General features: G+C 44.8%; 1 protein-coding gene across 1 annotated transcript in view; it reads right to left on the minus strand.

Annotated features, from left to right (window-relative positions):
- The window catches only part of clptm1l (CLPTM1 like), a 118402-nt gene extending 108793 nt beyond the window's left edge, over nucleotides 1-9609 (minus strand). Inside the window, exon 1 of the mRNA XM_084313008.1 lies at nucleotides 9355-9609. The gene's annotated coding sequence lies outside the window, so the exon portion shown is untranslated. The remainder of the gene's footprint in view (nucleotides 1-9354) is intronic.
- Between the last annotated feature and the right edge of the window lie 4355 nt (nucleotides 9610-13964).

Genomic DNA, 13964 nt, shown 5'->3' on the forward strand with positions numbered 1-13964 from the left:
CATGTCTTAAATGTCATGATTAGATTAGTTTAGATGATTAGATTAGATTCTTATATCTGTGTTGTGTATGTCATAAATGTCATGAGTTGAAAATGGGGGACCCTGATGTAAACAAGACGAAAGTCTTTCTCTGGTCTGCATCCCCTTAACAATTGTGTGTATTGAGCCGTACTGTATTGTACCCATTCTGTAATCTGTTAATTAAAATGTTCAATCAATCAGTATATATTTGTTATTTATTTTTGGTATAGTGCTTAACAAGCATAATTTAATGTTGCCCAGTTGTGGCCTGTTGAGGGGCAAATGGCAATACATATCAAAAGTTCCAAAACATCTATTGTGTTTGTATTTGTATGATCCACTATATAAACATAGTAATTATAATATCTACATACATGGCATTTGATTGGAGGCTAGTCTCACTTTGTCCCACAGCAACATTAAAATAGTTTAGATTTGTGTATGTTGTTTATGTAAAAAAAGAAATCTTGAAAGTAACGCAATAGTTACTTTCTGAAGTAACTAGTTACTTTTATCATTTGTAACTGAGTAAGTAATTTAGTTACTTTTTGGAAGAAGTAACTAGTAACTGTAACTCGTTACTTTTTAAAAGTAACTTGCCCAACACTGCTCATGAATCACCTGCTGTGTGCCGTGGCGTGTAGGGATGCACCGATCCGATATTGATATCGGATATCGGCCCCGCTATCACTAAAATAGCTGGATCGGGTATTGGTATCGGGCCGTTTTTTTTTTTTTTTTTTTTTATAAATAACTTTTTTTGTACATGTTTTGGCCTTAAATAGTTTCAAAATATTCGTCATTTCTGAAAATAAGTTACAAAAGTAAAAAAAATAAAAATGCGTTTTGGAAAATAGCTCTTTATTTGATTATCATAAAAAAGTGTTTTCTATACAGAGATATCGACATTGGTAAAAATCGGTATCGGCCAGAACAGCAATATTAATATCGGTTATCGGTATCGGCCACAATTTTCACATCGGTGCATCACTAGTAAAAAAATATATATATATATCGGAATTATTATTATTATTATTTTTTATATATATAATATAATAAGAAATAAAATAAGAAATAACAATTCAGTACATTTATATCCATGTGTTAATTTGTTACATTTAGTTTCATTAAGAAAGTAATGTTTTAAGTCAAGCCTGATGTCGCCTTGCACAAAAGAATGATCCCAGTCTCTTCCACACAGTGAGGCATAGTTTAATTGAAAAATGGTTATTTACATTTTAGCTGACTCTTTTGTCCAAAGCGACTTACAAGTTCTGTACGACAAGTCATCAGGAAGGGCACAACTCTATCAGCTGAGTAACAATGTTCATCAAAGTGTTGAGTGCTACAGTTAGTATATTAGGACGAGTAGTTAGGGTTAGATTTTTCAAAAGTAAAATTCATTTCAGATAATGGTATGAGCAGGGACCGAAACTAAAGCCCGCCGCCCGCCAGGGGCGGTCTGTTTTTACCTTTGGCGCATGACACTTAGAGGGCTGCCCGCCGTGTGGCGTGTAGACGTGTAGTTCATAACGATACTCTTGTGCGAGTACAGATTATAGCCGCTCGTCTTTTTTTTCTCCGCCGCGAGATCGTTAAAAAACTACAAGTCCCACATTGCACTCAAGTCAACGGTCCAATCACAGTAGAGTGACGTGACTGGTTTCATGAGAAAAAAAAGCAAATGACCAATCGGAAGCTCCCATTTGGCTTGTTTACTTCCGTCTGCTCTAGTCTATATTGGACCTCCACGAGCTAACGTTACTGTTTAAACAATGACCCAGTCAACTATTCACTTTTAGTTTAATACATGACGAGGCATTGTCTAACGGTATCTAGCTGGCTAGCTACTGATAGCTGCTGATATCAACAAATGCTCCAGCAATAGTCTACTCGAGTGCATAATACCTCCGTTCCCTCGTTAGCTAGCTTAGTTAATATGATCCATCTGTCCCAGTAAACTAAATTGTCTTAACGTTATCTACCGGGCTAGCAGTAGCTACAGATAGCTCCTGATATCAATGTCTTATAACATTGATTGAATGCGTATTCTAGCTGAGGGCATGTTGAATGTGATTTGACAAAAGAACGGTAACGTTATAAATAGGGTCCAGCTGCATCGCCGGAGAATCCTTGCATGCTGAATGTAGGGTCTAGCTGAATATAGGGTCTAGCTGCAGGGCCGGAGAATCCTTGCTGGAGCTGGAGGCTACTCAAGTATACACACAGACAGTGGAGCTGTTTGCAGATAGCAAGCATTTTGACTTATTGCGTGGTGGCGATGTCTCGCAGATAATACAACTACAAGTATGATTATATAATATATATTTTATTTAAAAAAAAATTTGGCAGGTAAGAAATATGCTTGGCGGGTAGACTCTTCCCATCTACCCGCCACTGGCCGGTGAGTCAAAAAGTAAATTTCGCTCCCTGGGTATGAGTATCGGATCGATACTAGGTAGGTATCGGCCGATACCCAAAGCCAGGTATCGGTATCGGGACTGAAAAAGTCGGATCGGTGCATCCCTACTAGTGGCGTGTTGTACCTTCTGCTGTAGAATGTAGGGCTGGGCGATATGGCCAAAAATTTTATCACAATACCAACAAAAGTGGCTCCAGGGGAGTTGAACAGTTCTGGCTCTGCTAGTTTCTTTTGGCGCTTTTTTGGTGGACATTGACAAACCACTGCACATGACGTGCACCGTGACTCGCGACTGGAGACTAGCTCTGCTAGCACACACGGAGTTCACCAGCTAAGAACAAGACTCATCTAACTATGTTACTATTACATGCACCAATTATTGGATCTTTTATTTCTTTCTTCATATGAAAATCCTCAAAAATCAACAAATTAAAGTACAGACATTGATTTAATTACCGGTAAGTCTCTCTCTGTTCTCTCAATAAAGAACCTTCTCTCCTGTGTCTCTCCTACTCCCGTCTCCCTCTCAGGTCAAGGCCACCAGAAGTGGTGTCGTCATTATAGACTGCTTCACAAAGCCTTTGTTTTTTCTTTTTTTTTATTGGTCTTTTTTCCCCCTCCATTTTCCTCCGATTTTCTCCCATCCCAATGTTAGTCGTATGCCAATTCCCAGTCCCTTCCTGGTCGCTGCGCACTTACCCCCCACAGTCAGATCATCTGGGAGAGTGGAGGCTACCACGTGCTTCCTCCGACACACGTCCAGCCAATCACCGCTTCTTTTCACCTGGCAGCGCGGATTCTCATCGAGAGGGCGTAGCGTGTGGGAGGACCACACTATCCCCCTCAAGTCCTATCCGCGCTTAGCAGGCGCCCCGACCGAACTGTAGGAGTCGCTGTTTACAACGACCCGGACCCACCCCGCCAGCTTCTCCCACCCTCTAATACAGCCAATTGTATTAGTGCAGACGGCCAGCCAAGCTGGTGACAACCCCGGAGCTGTGAGCTGGATTCGAACAGGCGAATCCAGCTCACAGCTCCGGGGTTGGTGACGAACGCAATCTCCGCTCGGCCACCTAACCGCCTTCACAAAGCCTTTGTGAAGAATTGATGCATTTGAAGACAGTTGCATAATAGAAATAGAGTGTAATAATAATAAAGTAATGGGCCACTTAATGTAGATGGTAAAAGCTTTGTTGTGATGATGACGAACGACAAGATTCCCAGAGGGAGAAAGGAGTCCAGGTGACACCCAGGGCAATGTTCTGAATATATACGGACATGTTCTGTTTCAGAACTGAAACCACTGCTATAAAATGCAACGCATTTTGGTTATAAAAAAAAGAAAACAAACATTCTGTGGGGGTCCACACAATCACTCTGACTCTCCCCCTTTCTCTGGTCTGCAAAAGATGGCGCCGCTACGACCGGCTGCCTGTCTGTGCGCTCCGTCGAGACTGCATACTTTTGTTAATATTTATAGTTTTAAGAGTTTTGTCTGTACCAACAGTAGGTGCATTTAATGTGTATGACCGTCAGTCACTTATAGACATTGGATTACGGGAAACTTACCGACTGGATTACTCTCTGGATCAGCTCTCTGAACCGCAACAATGGCCCGTTGAGATCTTGAGGACATCAGGACCGGATCTCGCCCCCAGGGACAAAGGACCCAGACGGCGAGGAAAGAGAGCTGGAGTCCGTAACAGGCTGAGAACCAGGCGGCACAGGACACCACTACCCAGTATATTGCTAGCCAATGTACAATCAATAGACAATAAACTAGACGACATCCGAGCAAGGATTCAATTCCAGAGAGACGTTAGGGACTGTAACGTTCTCTGCTTCATCGAGACGTGGCTGGCGCCAGAAGTCCCAGACCACGCCATCCAACCGGCCGATCATTTCTTCATTCACCGCAAGGATAGAACAGCAGAATCCGGTAAACAACGTGGAGGAGGTATTGCCTTCATGTTGAACAAAAATTGGAGTGACCCAACTAACGTGAAGGAATTATCCAACCGCTGCTCCCCAGAACTGGAATATATAACCATCAAGTGTCGTCCTTTCTTCCTCCCGAGGGAGTTAACGGCGATCGTCCTGGTCGGAGTGTATATTCCACCGCAAGCCAGCAACAAGGTTGCGCTCTCCAGACTACACGACGAGGTAAATAGAATCCAAGAGGCGAATGTTAACGCCGCCATTTTAGTTCTGGGAGATTTCAATAGCGCCAATCTGAGAAAGGTATTGCCCGACTTCTATCAGCATGTGACTTGCAACACCAGAGGCGGTAACATCCTAGATCACTGTTACACGCAATTTAAAGGTGGCTACAAGGCTCATTCTGATAGTGGCTTCGGTAAGTCAGATCACGCATCAATTTTTCTTTCACCAAAGTACAGACAGAGAATTAAAAGTACTCCCGTAGTCTCGCGAGAGGTGCAGAAATGGGATGTGACGTCAGAGGATACGATCCGGTCAGTGTTTCACAACACAGACTGGAATGTGTTCCGCGACACAGATAACATTAATGCCTACACGGAGACAGTGCTGGACTATGTTTGTACTAGGGTGAAAGAAACAATCCCCACTACCAAAATGAAAGTTTACCCAAATCAAAAACCCTGGGTAGACAAATCCGTCCGTGAAGCTCTGAGAGAGCGCACCAAAGCATACAACGACGGCCTAGAGGCAGGCAACATGAATGACCACAAGGTGGCGCGATACAACGTAAGGAGGACTGTGTCAGAGGCCAAACGACGCTACAGGGATAAAATTGAACTCCAGTTTGAACAAGCTGACTCTAGAGCTATGTGGCAGGGGCTCAAAACGATGACAGACTACAAAGGCGCCTCCCTCAAACTGAACAGTGACATCTCCTTAGCAAATGACCTCAATACCTTCTATGCGAGGTTTGATGCTGGTAATAACAACACCAGCTCACAAGCCTCGGCAATGGGGGGGGGGGGGTCGGCTGCTGATGGAGGCGCAGTGTTCAGGGTAACAGAGCATGAGGTGAGGCGGACCTTTAAAAAAGTGAATATCAGGAAGGCAGCAGGTCCAGACGGCATCCCCGGCCGCGTCCTAAAAGTCTGTACCGACCAACTGGCCCCAGTATTCACTGACATATTTAACCTGTCCTTAGAACAGGCTGTCATCCCCACCTGCCTGAAGAAGTCCACTATTATCCCTGTACCCAAAAAATCCAAGCCTGCTTGCCTCAACGACTACCGCCCTGTAGCTCTCACCTCCATAGCCATGAAGTGCTTCGAGAAGCTAGTAAAGGGCTACATCTGCTCCTCCCTCCCCATCAACATGGACCCCCTGCAATTTGCATACCGCCCCAACAGGTCCACGGAGGACGCCATATCCCATGTGCTGCACACAGCAGCATCACACCTGGACAAGAGGCAGGGGAACTATGTGAGAATGCTATTCATCGACTACAGCTCGGCATTCAATACCATAGTCCCCTCCATACTCATAGCCAAGCTCAGGGACCTGGGCTTGGGCTATGACCTCTGCCAGTGGGTCTTGGACTTCCTGACTGGCAGACCCCAGGTGGTGAGAGCAGGCAACTGCACCTCCTCATCCATCACCCTCAACATAGGGGCCCCCCAGGGCTGTGTTCTGAGTCCCCTCCTCTACTCCCTGTACACACACGACTGTGTGGCTCAGCGGAGTAGCAATACAATCGTCAAATTTGCTGACGACACAGTGGTGGTGGGCCTGATCTCTGCCAACGACGAGAGGGCCTACCTGGAAGAGGTCAAGGTCCTGGCGGGATGGTGCCAGGAAAACAGCCTCTCCCTGAACGTCAGCAAAACAAAGGAGATGATTGTGGACTTCAGGAGGTCGGGGGTCAAGGACTACAGCCCCCTCAGCATCGACGGGGCACCGGTTGAGAGAGTCAACAGCTTTAAGTACCTCGGAGCCTACATATCCGAGGACTTGACATGGACCACACACATTAACAGTGTTGTGAAGAAGGCACGACAACGCCTCTACTTCCTCAGGCGCCTAAGGAAGTTCCAAGTCAGCCAGAAGATCCTTAAGAACTTCTACTCATGTACAATAGAGAGCATCTTGACCGGCAACATCACCTCCTGGTTTGGGAATAGCACTGCACAAGACCAAAGCAGACTACAAAGAGTGACACGTTCAGCCGAACGCACAATTGGAGGGGGGCTCCCCACCCTCCAGAACATTTACTACAAGCGTTGCAAGGGCAAGGCTAAGAGAATCATTAAAGACTCCAGTCACCCGAACAACTGCCTCTTTGAACTGCTGCGGTCAGGCAAGCGATACAGGAGTCTCAAGGCGAGCACAGAAAGACTCAGAAGAAGCTTCTATCCCCAGGCCATCAGGCTGCTAAACGAACAATGAATGAACACTACACAACAACAACCACCAAACGCACATAGCACACACATCCACACGCACACACTCACTTTAAACAAACACACTGTAGCACCCACTCCACACACTTATAGCACACACCCACTTTAAACAAACACACTGTAGCACCCACTCCCCACACTTTATATTTATGGATGAAGGATTGCACTACAACTCGTACACCTTACTGTAAATTGTACCTAAAATTGTACCTCATCCCATTTCTGCTTTGCACTAGATAGTACTGTACATTAGTACTCAGCATCGACGGGGCACCAGTTGAGAGAGTGAACAGTTTCAAGTACCTCGGAGCCCACATATCCGAGGACTTGTCATGGACCACACACATTGACAGTGTTGTGAAGAAGGCACGACAACGCCTCTACTTCCTCAGGCGCCTAAGGAAGTTCCAAGTCAGCCAGAAGATCCTTAGGAACTTCTACTCATGTACAATAGAGAGCATCCTGACCGGCAACATCACCTCCTGGTTTGGGAATAGCACTGCACAAGACCGTAGCAGACTACAAAGAGTGACACGTTCAGCCGAACGCACAATTAGAGGGGGGCTTCCCACCCTCCAGAACATTTACAACAAGCGGTGCAAGGGGAAGGCTAAGAGAATCATTAAGGACTCGAGCCACCCGAACAACTGCCTCTTTGAACTGCTGCCGTCAGGCAAGCGATACCGGAGTCTTATGGCGAGCACAGAAAGACTCAGAAGGAGCTTCTATCCCCAGGCCATCAGGCTGCTAAACGAACAATAATCGCTAAACGAACAATAATCACTATGCAACAACCATCAAATGCACACAGCACACACACCCACACGCACACACACACTCACTCAAACAAACAACACACTGCAGCACCCACTCTCCACACTTAGATCACACAAACACACTTACACTTTATATTTATTGATAAAGGATTTGCACTACAACTCGTACACCTACTGTGAATTGTACCTAAACTGCACCTCGTCCATTTATGCCTTGCACTATATAGTATTGTATATTAGTACACTGCACAGTATTGTATATTGTATGGTAACTACGTCTACGAACATTGTACATATGTCTAAACTGAACACTGTGACCTCTTTTTTTTTCTTCTAATTTTTACTATGTTTTTATTTCATACTTATCTTGTCATGCACAGTCTCTGGAGCGCAACAGTAAGAAGCATTTTGTACAAAAGTATTCTGTACTTCTGTATGACAACTATTAAAGAAACTTGAAACTTGAAACTTGCATAGTATTGTGTATTGTATATTATATGGTAACTCAGAACATTGTACATATGTCTATACCGAACACTGTGACCTCATTTTCTTCTTCTAAATTCATGCTATATTATGTTATTATGTTATTTGATACTATCTTGTCTAGCACAGTCTCTGGAGCGTAACAGTAAGAAGCATTTTGTATGAAAGTATTCTGTACTTCTGTATGACAACTATTAAAGAACTTGAACTTGAACTTGAACTTAACCCTTTCACTGCGACAACTCACAGAAGGTTAACCCTTTTCACTGCCACCACGCGACAGCCGGTTAACCCTTTCACTATTGTGTGTGTAATGTATTGATGAGCTGTACTGTATTGTACCCATTCTGCAATCTGTTAATAAAGTAATCAATCAATCAATCAATCAATCCACTGGAGCAGCGGCCAGACTCTATACGTGATGATGACATCACAAGTGTGCGTCTTACTTATCTGGTTTCTCATGTACAGATACTGATGATTATTGATTATTAACGCTCCTATATGCCACGGAAATAACACGTTGGGATTCTTCCCGTGGGTGGTGTGTGTTCCCCCTAACGTTTAGCATGTGATTCATAAAACGTTGTACAGTATGACTAGAATGTATATATACTCCCCACCGTATGTATATTTCTCTCCCACCCACCCACCCCCTCCTAATGTACAGTCTCCTCCCCACCGTATGTATATTTCTCTCCCACTCACCCACCCCCTCCTAATGTACAGTCTCCTCCCCACCGTATGTATTCTCTCCCCACCATATGTATATTTCTCTCCCACCCGCCCACCCCCTCCTAATGTACAGTCCCCTCCCCACCGTATGTATATAATATTCTCTCCCCACCGTATGTATATATTCTCTCCCCACCGTATGTATATATTCTCTCCCCACCGTATGTATATTTCTCTCCCACCCACCCACCCCCTCCTAATGTACAGTCCCCTCCCCATCATATGTATATACTCTGTCAGGATCTAGGGGTAACAGTACTGTATATTTGAATACCGTTTAAGTCACAAATGTATCAGTACTAAATACCTATATGTCCCTATGCCATAAATGTCATGTATGTTGTGTATGTCATAAATGTCAATATGAATTGAAAATGGGGGACCCTGATGTAAACAAGACAAACGTCTTTCACTGGTCTGCATCCCCTTAACAATTGTGTATATTGAGCCGTACTGTATTGTACCCATTCTGCAATCTGTTAAATAAAGTTGTCATTCATTCACAGTGTAAACCCACCTGTGTTGTTGTTGTGTCTGCAGGAGGGGACGCTGGGCACCATCACCCACTGAGACACACTGCAGCCTCTGTCTGCCGTCTATTAAATTGATAAAACGCAACGTTCATATATCGCATACATCTCCGAGTTTATATATCCTTGTTGTTTATAATAATAACGTGACGTTAATTGTTGTCTCCCAGGTCGTGTGGTTTGCTTCAGCAGCTCCTGGTGGTGGTGTGGTTGGTTAGTTAGCTAGTTAGCTGCTGTGTGTGGCATCCTGTGGTCCTCTTCCTGGTTGATGCCGTAGACGAGAGTTGGAGGTGTAGTAACGCGAGACTGTAGACCTTGAGGATGATTGATTGATTGATTGATTGATTGATTGATTGATTGATTGATTGATTGATTGATTGATTGATTGATTGATTGAAAACTTTATTAAACAGATTGCAGAATGGGGTACAATACAGTACGGCTCAATACACACAATTGTTAATAAGGGGATGCAGACCAGTGAAAGACTTTCATCTTGTTTACATCAGAGTCCCCCATTTTCAATTCATATAGTGACATTTATGACACACATGACATACAAGTAGACAGTACTGCTACATCTAGACATTTATGACATACCAGATTTACAAATACAGTACTGTTTGTGATACAAAAAGTGTCTAAAAAAGAGAGTATATACATTTGATTTGAGGGGGAAGAAACTGTACATTGGAGGTGGTTGGGTTGGTGCGGTGGGGGGGGGGGGGGGGGGGGGGGGGGGGGACAAATTTGAGCACATTTGTTTAGTTTGACAGTTATTGATTGTCCAATCTACTACACATGTAACAGTAAAGTGCAGTTGTAAAATACAATGTACAGGTGATTAAACTGGATATAAAATATATAAATGAGTACTATTGAGTAATAGTGCTAATCAGATGTATGCAGTGGTGTCGTTTCAGTAAAGGAGGGAGGGGGGGGGGAGGGGGGATTATTTTTCCTTAGGTACGGTTTTGAGGTGTGTGTTCAACAGAACACATTCACAAAAAGTATGGGTTACTGAATGCTGAACTGCACTGTTATAATCACTAAGCCAGACCTTACATGTGTCCCTGTATCACTTGTCTCTGCTGCCCTTTGATTAAAAAAACATCTGTATGTCCATTTTCCTTTTTTTTTGTGGCATATTTCAGTTAGTCACAGTAAAAGTCACCTAGTAAAAGTGAGATAATTGACAATATCAAAACATGCTAGGGCTGTACCGAATAGTTCGAAGCTTCGTTCATAATGTTGACATTCGAATTCTAAATCAACATAAAAAATTGCAAAAAAATAAAAATAAAAATCAAATATTTTTTATTTTTTATTTATTTTTTGCCAAGGTATGGCGAGTGCCATACCTTGCCATACCAGAATGACACCCCTGGATGTATGTACAATAATAATAATAATAATAATAATAATAATAATAATAATAATAATAATAATAATAATAATAATAATAATAATAATAATAATAATAATAATAATAATAATAATAATAATAATAATAATAATAATAATAATAATAATAATAAATAATAATAAATAATTAATAATTAATAATAATAATAATAATAATAATAATAATAATAATAATTGTTGTGAAGGATCAGATTAAACCGAATATATATATTTATTTATATATATTTAAATAGTGTTTGTATATCGTTTGATATCCCCTGTATATTCCTTGTACAATATGCACTGAATATCCCTTTAGTCTACTAAACAGCCCATAATAGTTTCATTCTACCATTGGACGAGAACCTGGCGCCAGGTTGCCATGCCCCTAGGTTCAAGTTCAATCGTGCCGCCCAACATGTCGTGGCAAGCCCCGGTTCCGCGCAGGAATACGTCTGGCGAAATACGAATGGTACTATTTGTTCATAGCGCATATATATATGGCGCAAGTAAAGTAGAACTTTCTTTTAGTCCAGTTCTTTACCCTCCAACAGAGTAACAGACGCGAAGCCTCACCCACGACGCACGTGTGGTGTAGTAAGGCCTACTTGGCCTCAGAATAGGCATTGAGATATCGTGCGGATTAATAGTTGAATAGTCATAGTTTGGCACTATACCGTCGAGTTGGACGTATTCTATTAAGCTAATAATAGTCTATTTATGTATGGTGCATCGTTCGGTTAGAGTTATAAAGTTATCAGTACCCCCATCGTTCCTGACGTTATCTGGACGCTTAACCAGGCTGGGCAGACCCCTAGTGGTGCTTGCATCCGAGGAGCTCCGGGCCAGGGCGACTGGACCTGTATATTGGATTACTCTACCCGGACGACGGCGAGCCTTCCACGGCTTGGATTATGCTTTGGGTGCTTTGATTATTCCATGGATAACGGCCAACACTGCAGAGTGTTGGAACTACCCCCCGGAGAGGACTCCAGGTGAGACGGCGCTCTACACCAGTGAGGTCGCCTCATGTCTCTCCGTTGTGGACCGGCAGCTACCGTCCACCAGAGGGTCCAGCTGTATTCGTCTGCGGACCGAGGTTCTGTGGGCACCGTGTTCAAGACTTTGAATTCTCCCAAGAAACCGTCGGCCAGATGGGATACCGCCAGCGGCTTCTCTAACCCCCCCCTCCTACTGTCTTACAACCAGCGGGACCCCCCCCCCCCCTTAGTGTATCCAGCTATAATCATTTAAGTACCATCGCTATAGTTCCTAAATATCCAGGTTGTATACTTACTCCCTGCGTAACCAGAGATTGGACATTCAATGTTGATTTACCTACGAATACTCATTTGCCATACAAGTGCATATTTCAAATCATAAGTGTAAACAAGTGAACGTTGTATATACCTTTTGCTATATTAAATATTCGATTTGTACATTTGTGTGGATTCGTTTCATCAGGTGGGAAAGTGTTCATCATACTTATATCATGTACTGGATGGCCAGAAGTTAAAGTACAAGAGGTAGTGGTATTAAATACCATATCTAACAATACAGTCAGGGAATTGTACCCCTCAGTTACAATTGGTTCTTCGAGCCGGAGGGTAACTAGTGTAATATTAATATAGTGTTATTAATATTGAAATGGCCTATGATGAACACTCCACGAAACGGTCCTCCTAACCTAGAACGCCCGCGGCGCAGACGACAGACACCTCAGTACTTAGAGGCCTACACTGTCAGTCAACTACCTAGCCTTCGACAAACGGTAAACGCGGTAAAAGTAGAAAGTAAAATTATGTCTGACCTTAACGACCAGGTTTCCCCGACCACAGAGGCCCTAGTAGGTCCTAATGTAACTGACCAAGCTCACGGTGGGGACCAGGAGGGAGCGGACATGCCTTTACCCCCCGCCACTACAGAAGAAGTAGTTCCCGACCACCCCCGGGAGGAAGACAACCCTACAGAGAGAGAACTCTGCACGGAAGAAGAGGAGGAGAGCGCCGAGGAAATAGAGCTCCAGGACTCCCCAACGAGTACCCCCAGGAGCGGCTCACGCAGGAGCGGCTCACCTCCACAACCGCCTTCCCCCAGCGAAGCGGAGAGGATGCTACAACAGGCGTTCCTCGTCAGCCTGACAGCCTCTACCGAACGCGATCGACTTCAGGGTGAACGAGACCGTCTCCAAGCACAGGCGCTTAGCGAGCGCGAACAACTCCAAGCGCAACAACGGAGCGAAGAAGAGCGCACACGCCTGGAGATTAGACGCCTTCAGACAGAAGAGAATATGGCAAGAGACCGGGCCGACGCCCAGCGCGTCGCTGCCGGTGCCCAAAGAGAAGCAGATCTCACCAAGCGCGAAGTCGAGCGCGACAAGTTACAAGCGCAGCTAATGGAGCAGCTGATCCGCAAGGCAACACCCTCTCCCTCCGCCAGGGGTTCAAGGAACTCGTCGAGACAACAGTCAAGGGCAGCGTCTCCTCAACGAACAAGCGACCCTGAACTTGACCAACAGACCGAGCCTATACCCCCCGCAGACCCCCTTCCCAGACCGGTCCAAGCGAGACCCAGCTACAAGGAAGGAGCGGCATACACTGCGGAGAAGCTAAACAAACGACTACAGGATCTGGAAGACCTGATAGAGGAAGAAGAGGGAGAGGAGGAGAACCAAGCCCGACGACAGCACAGTACTCCACCGGACCAGGAGGTCCAGTACAGCCCAGGCTATACCCCCGCGGCGCTGCGCCACAGACCCCCGACTCTATTCACGGGTGAGCACGACGCACGACCAGCCCCGAGGAATAGCACCTGGACCAGCGGGCCATGGTACCCTGTCGGTACCAGCCCACAGAGGGGCGCAAGAGGAGACTCGCCTAGGAGGTCTCTCCCCCAACGCCCGCCGATGTATCAGCCATCCACGGCGTCATACATTGCCACATCGACCACCAGACGGAGTGTGTACAGAACACTCGCCAGACAATATGACCCGTTGGGATGTATTCTACCTTACACCACCAGGGCAAAGATGATTGTACGAGCACTATGGGACAAGGACCAGGGCTGGGACGACCCAATACCCGCACACCTTGCCTCAACATGGAGAGAGTGGGAGACGGAACTCCGCTCACTCCCAGGCGTCAATATACGCCGCAGCTACTTCCCATCCACAGTGAGGCCAGAGACATGCGAG

The sequence above is a fragment of the Notolepis coatsorum genome (assembly GCF_963971535.1).
Source record: "Notolepis coatsorum genome assembly, chromosome: 4".
NCBI lineage: Eukaryota > Metazoa > Chordata > Actinopteri > Aulopiformes > Paralepididae > Notolepis > Notolepis coatsorum.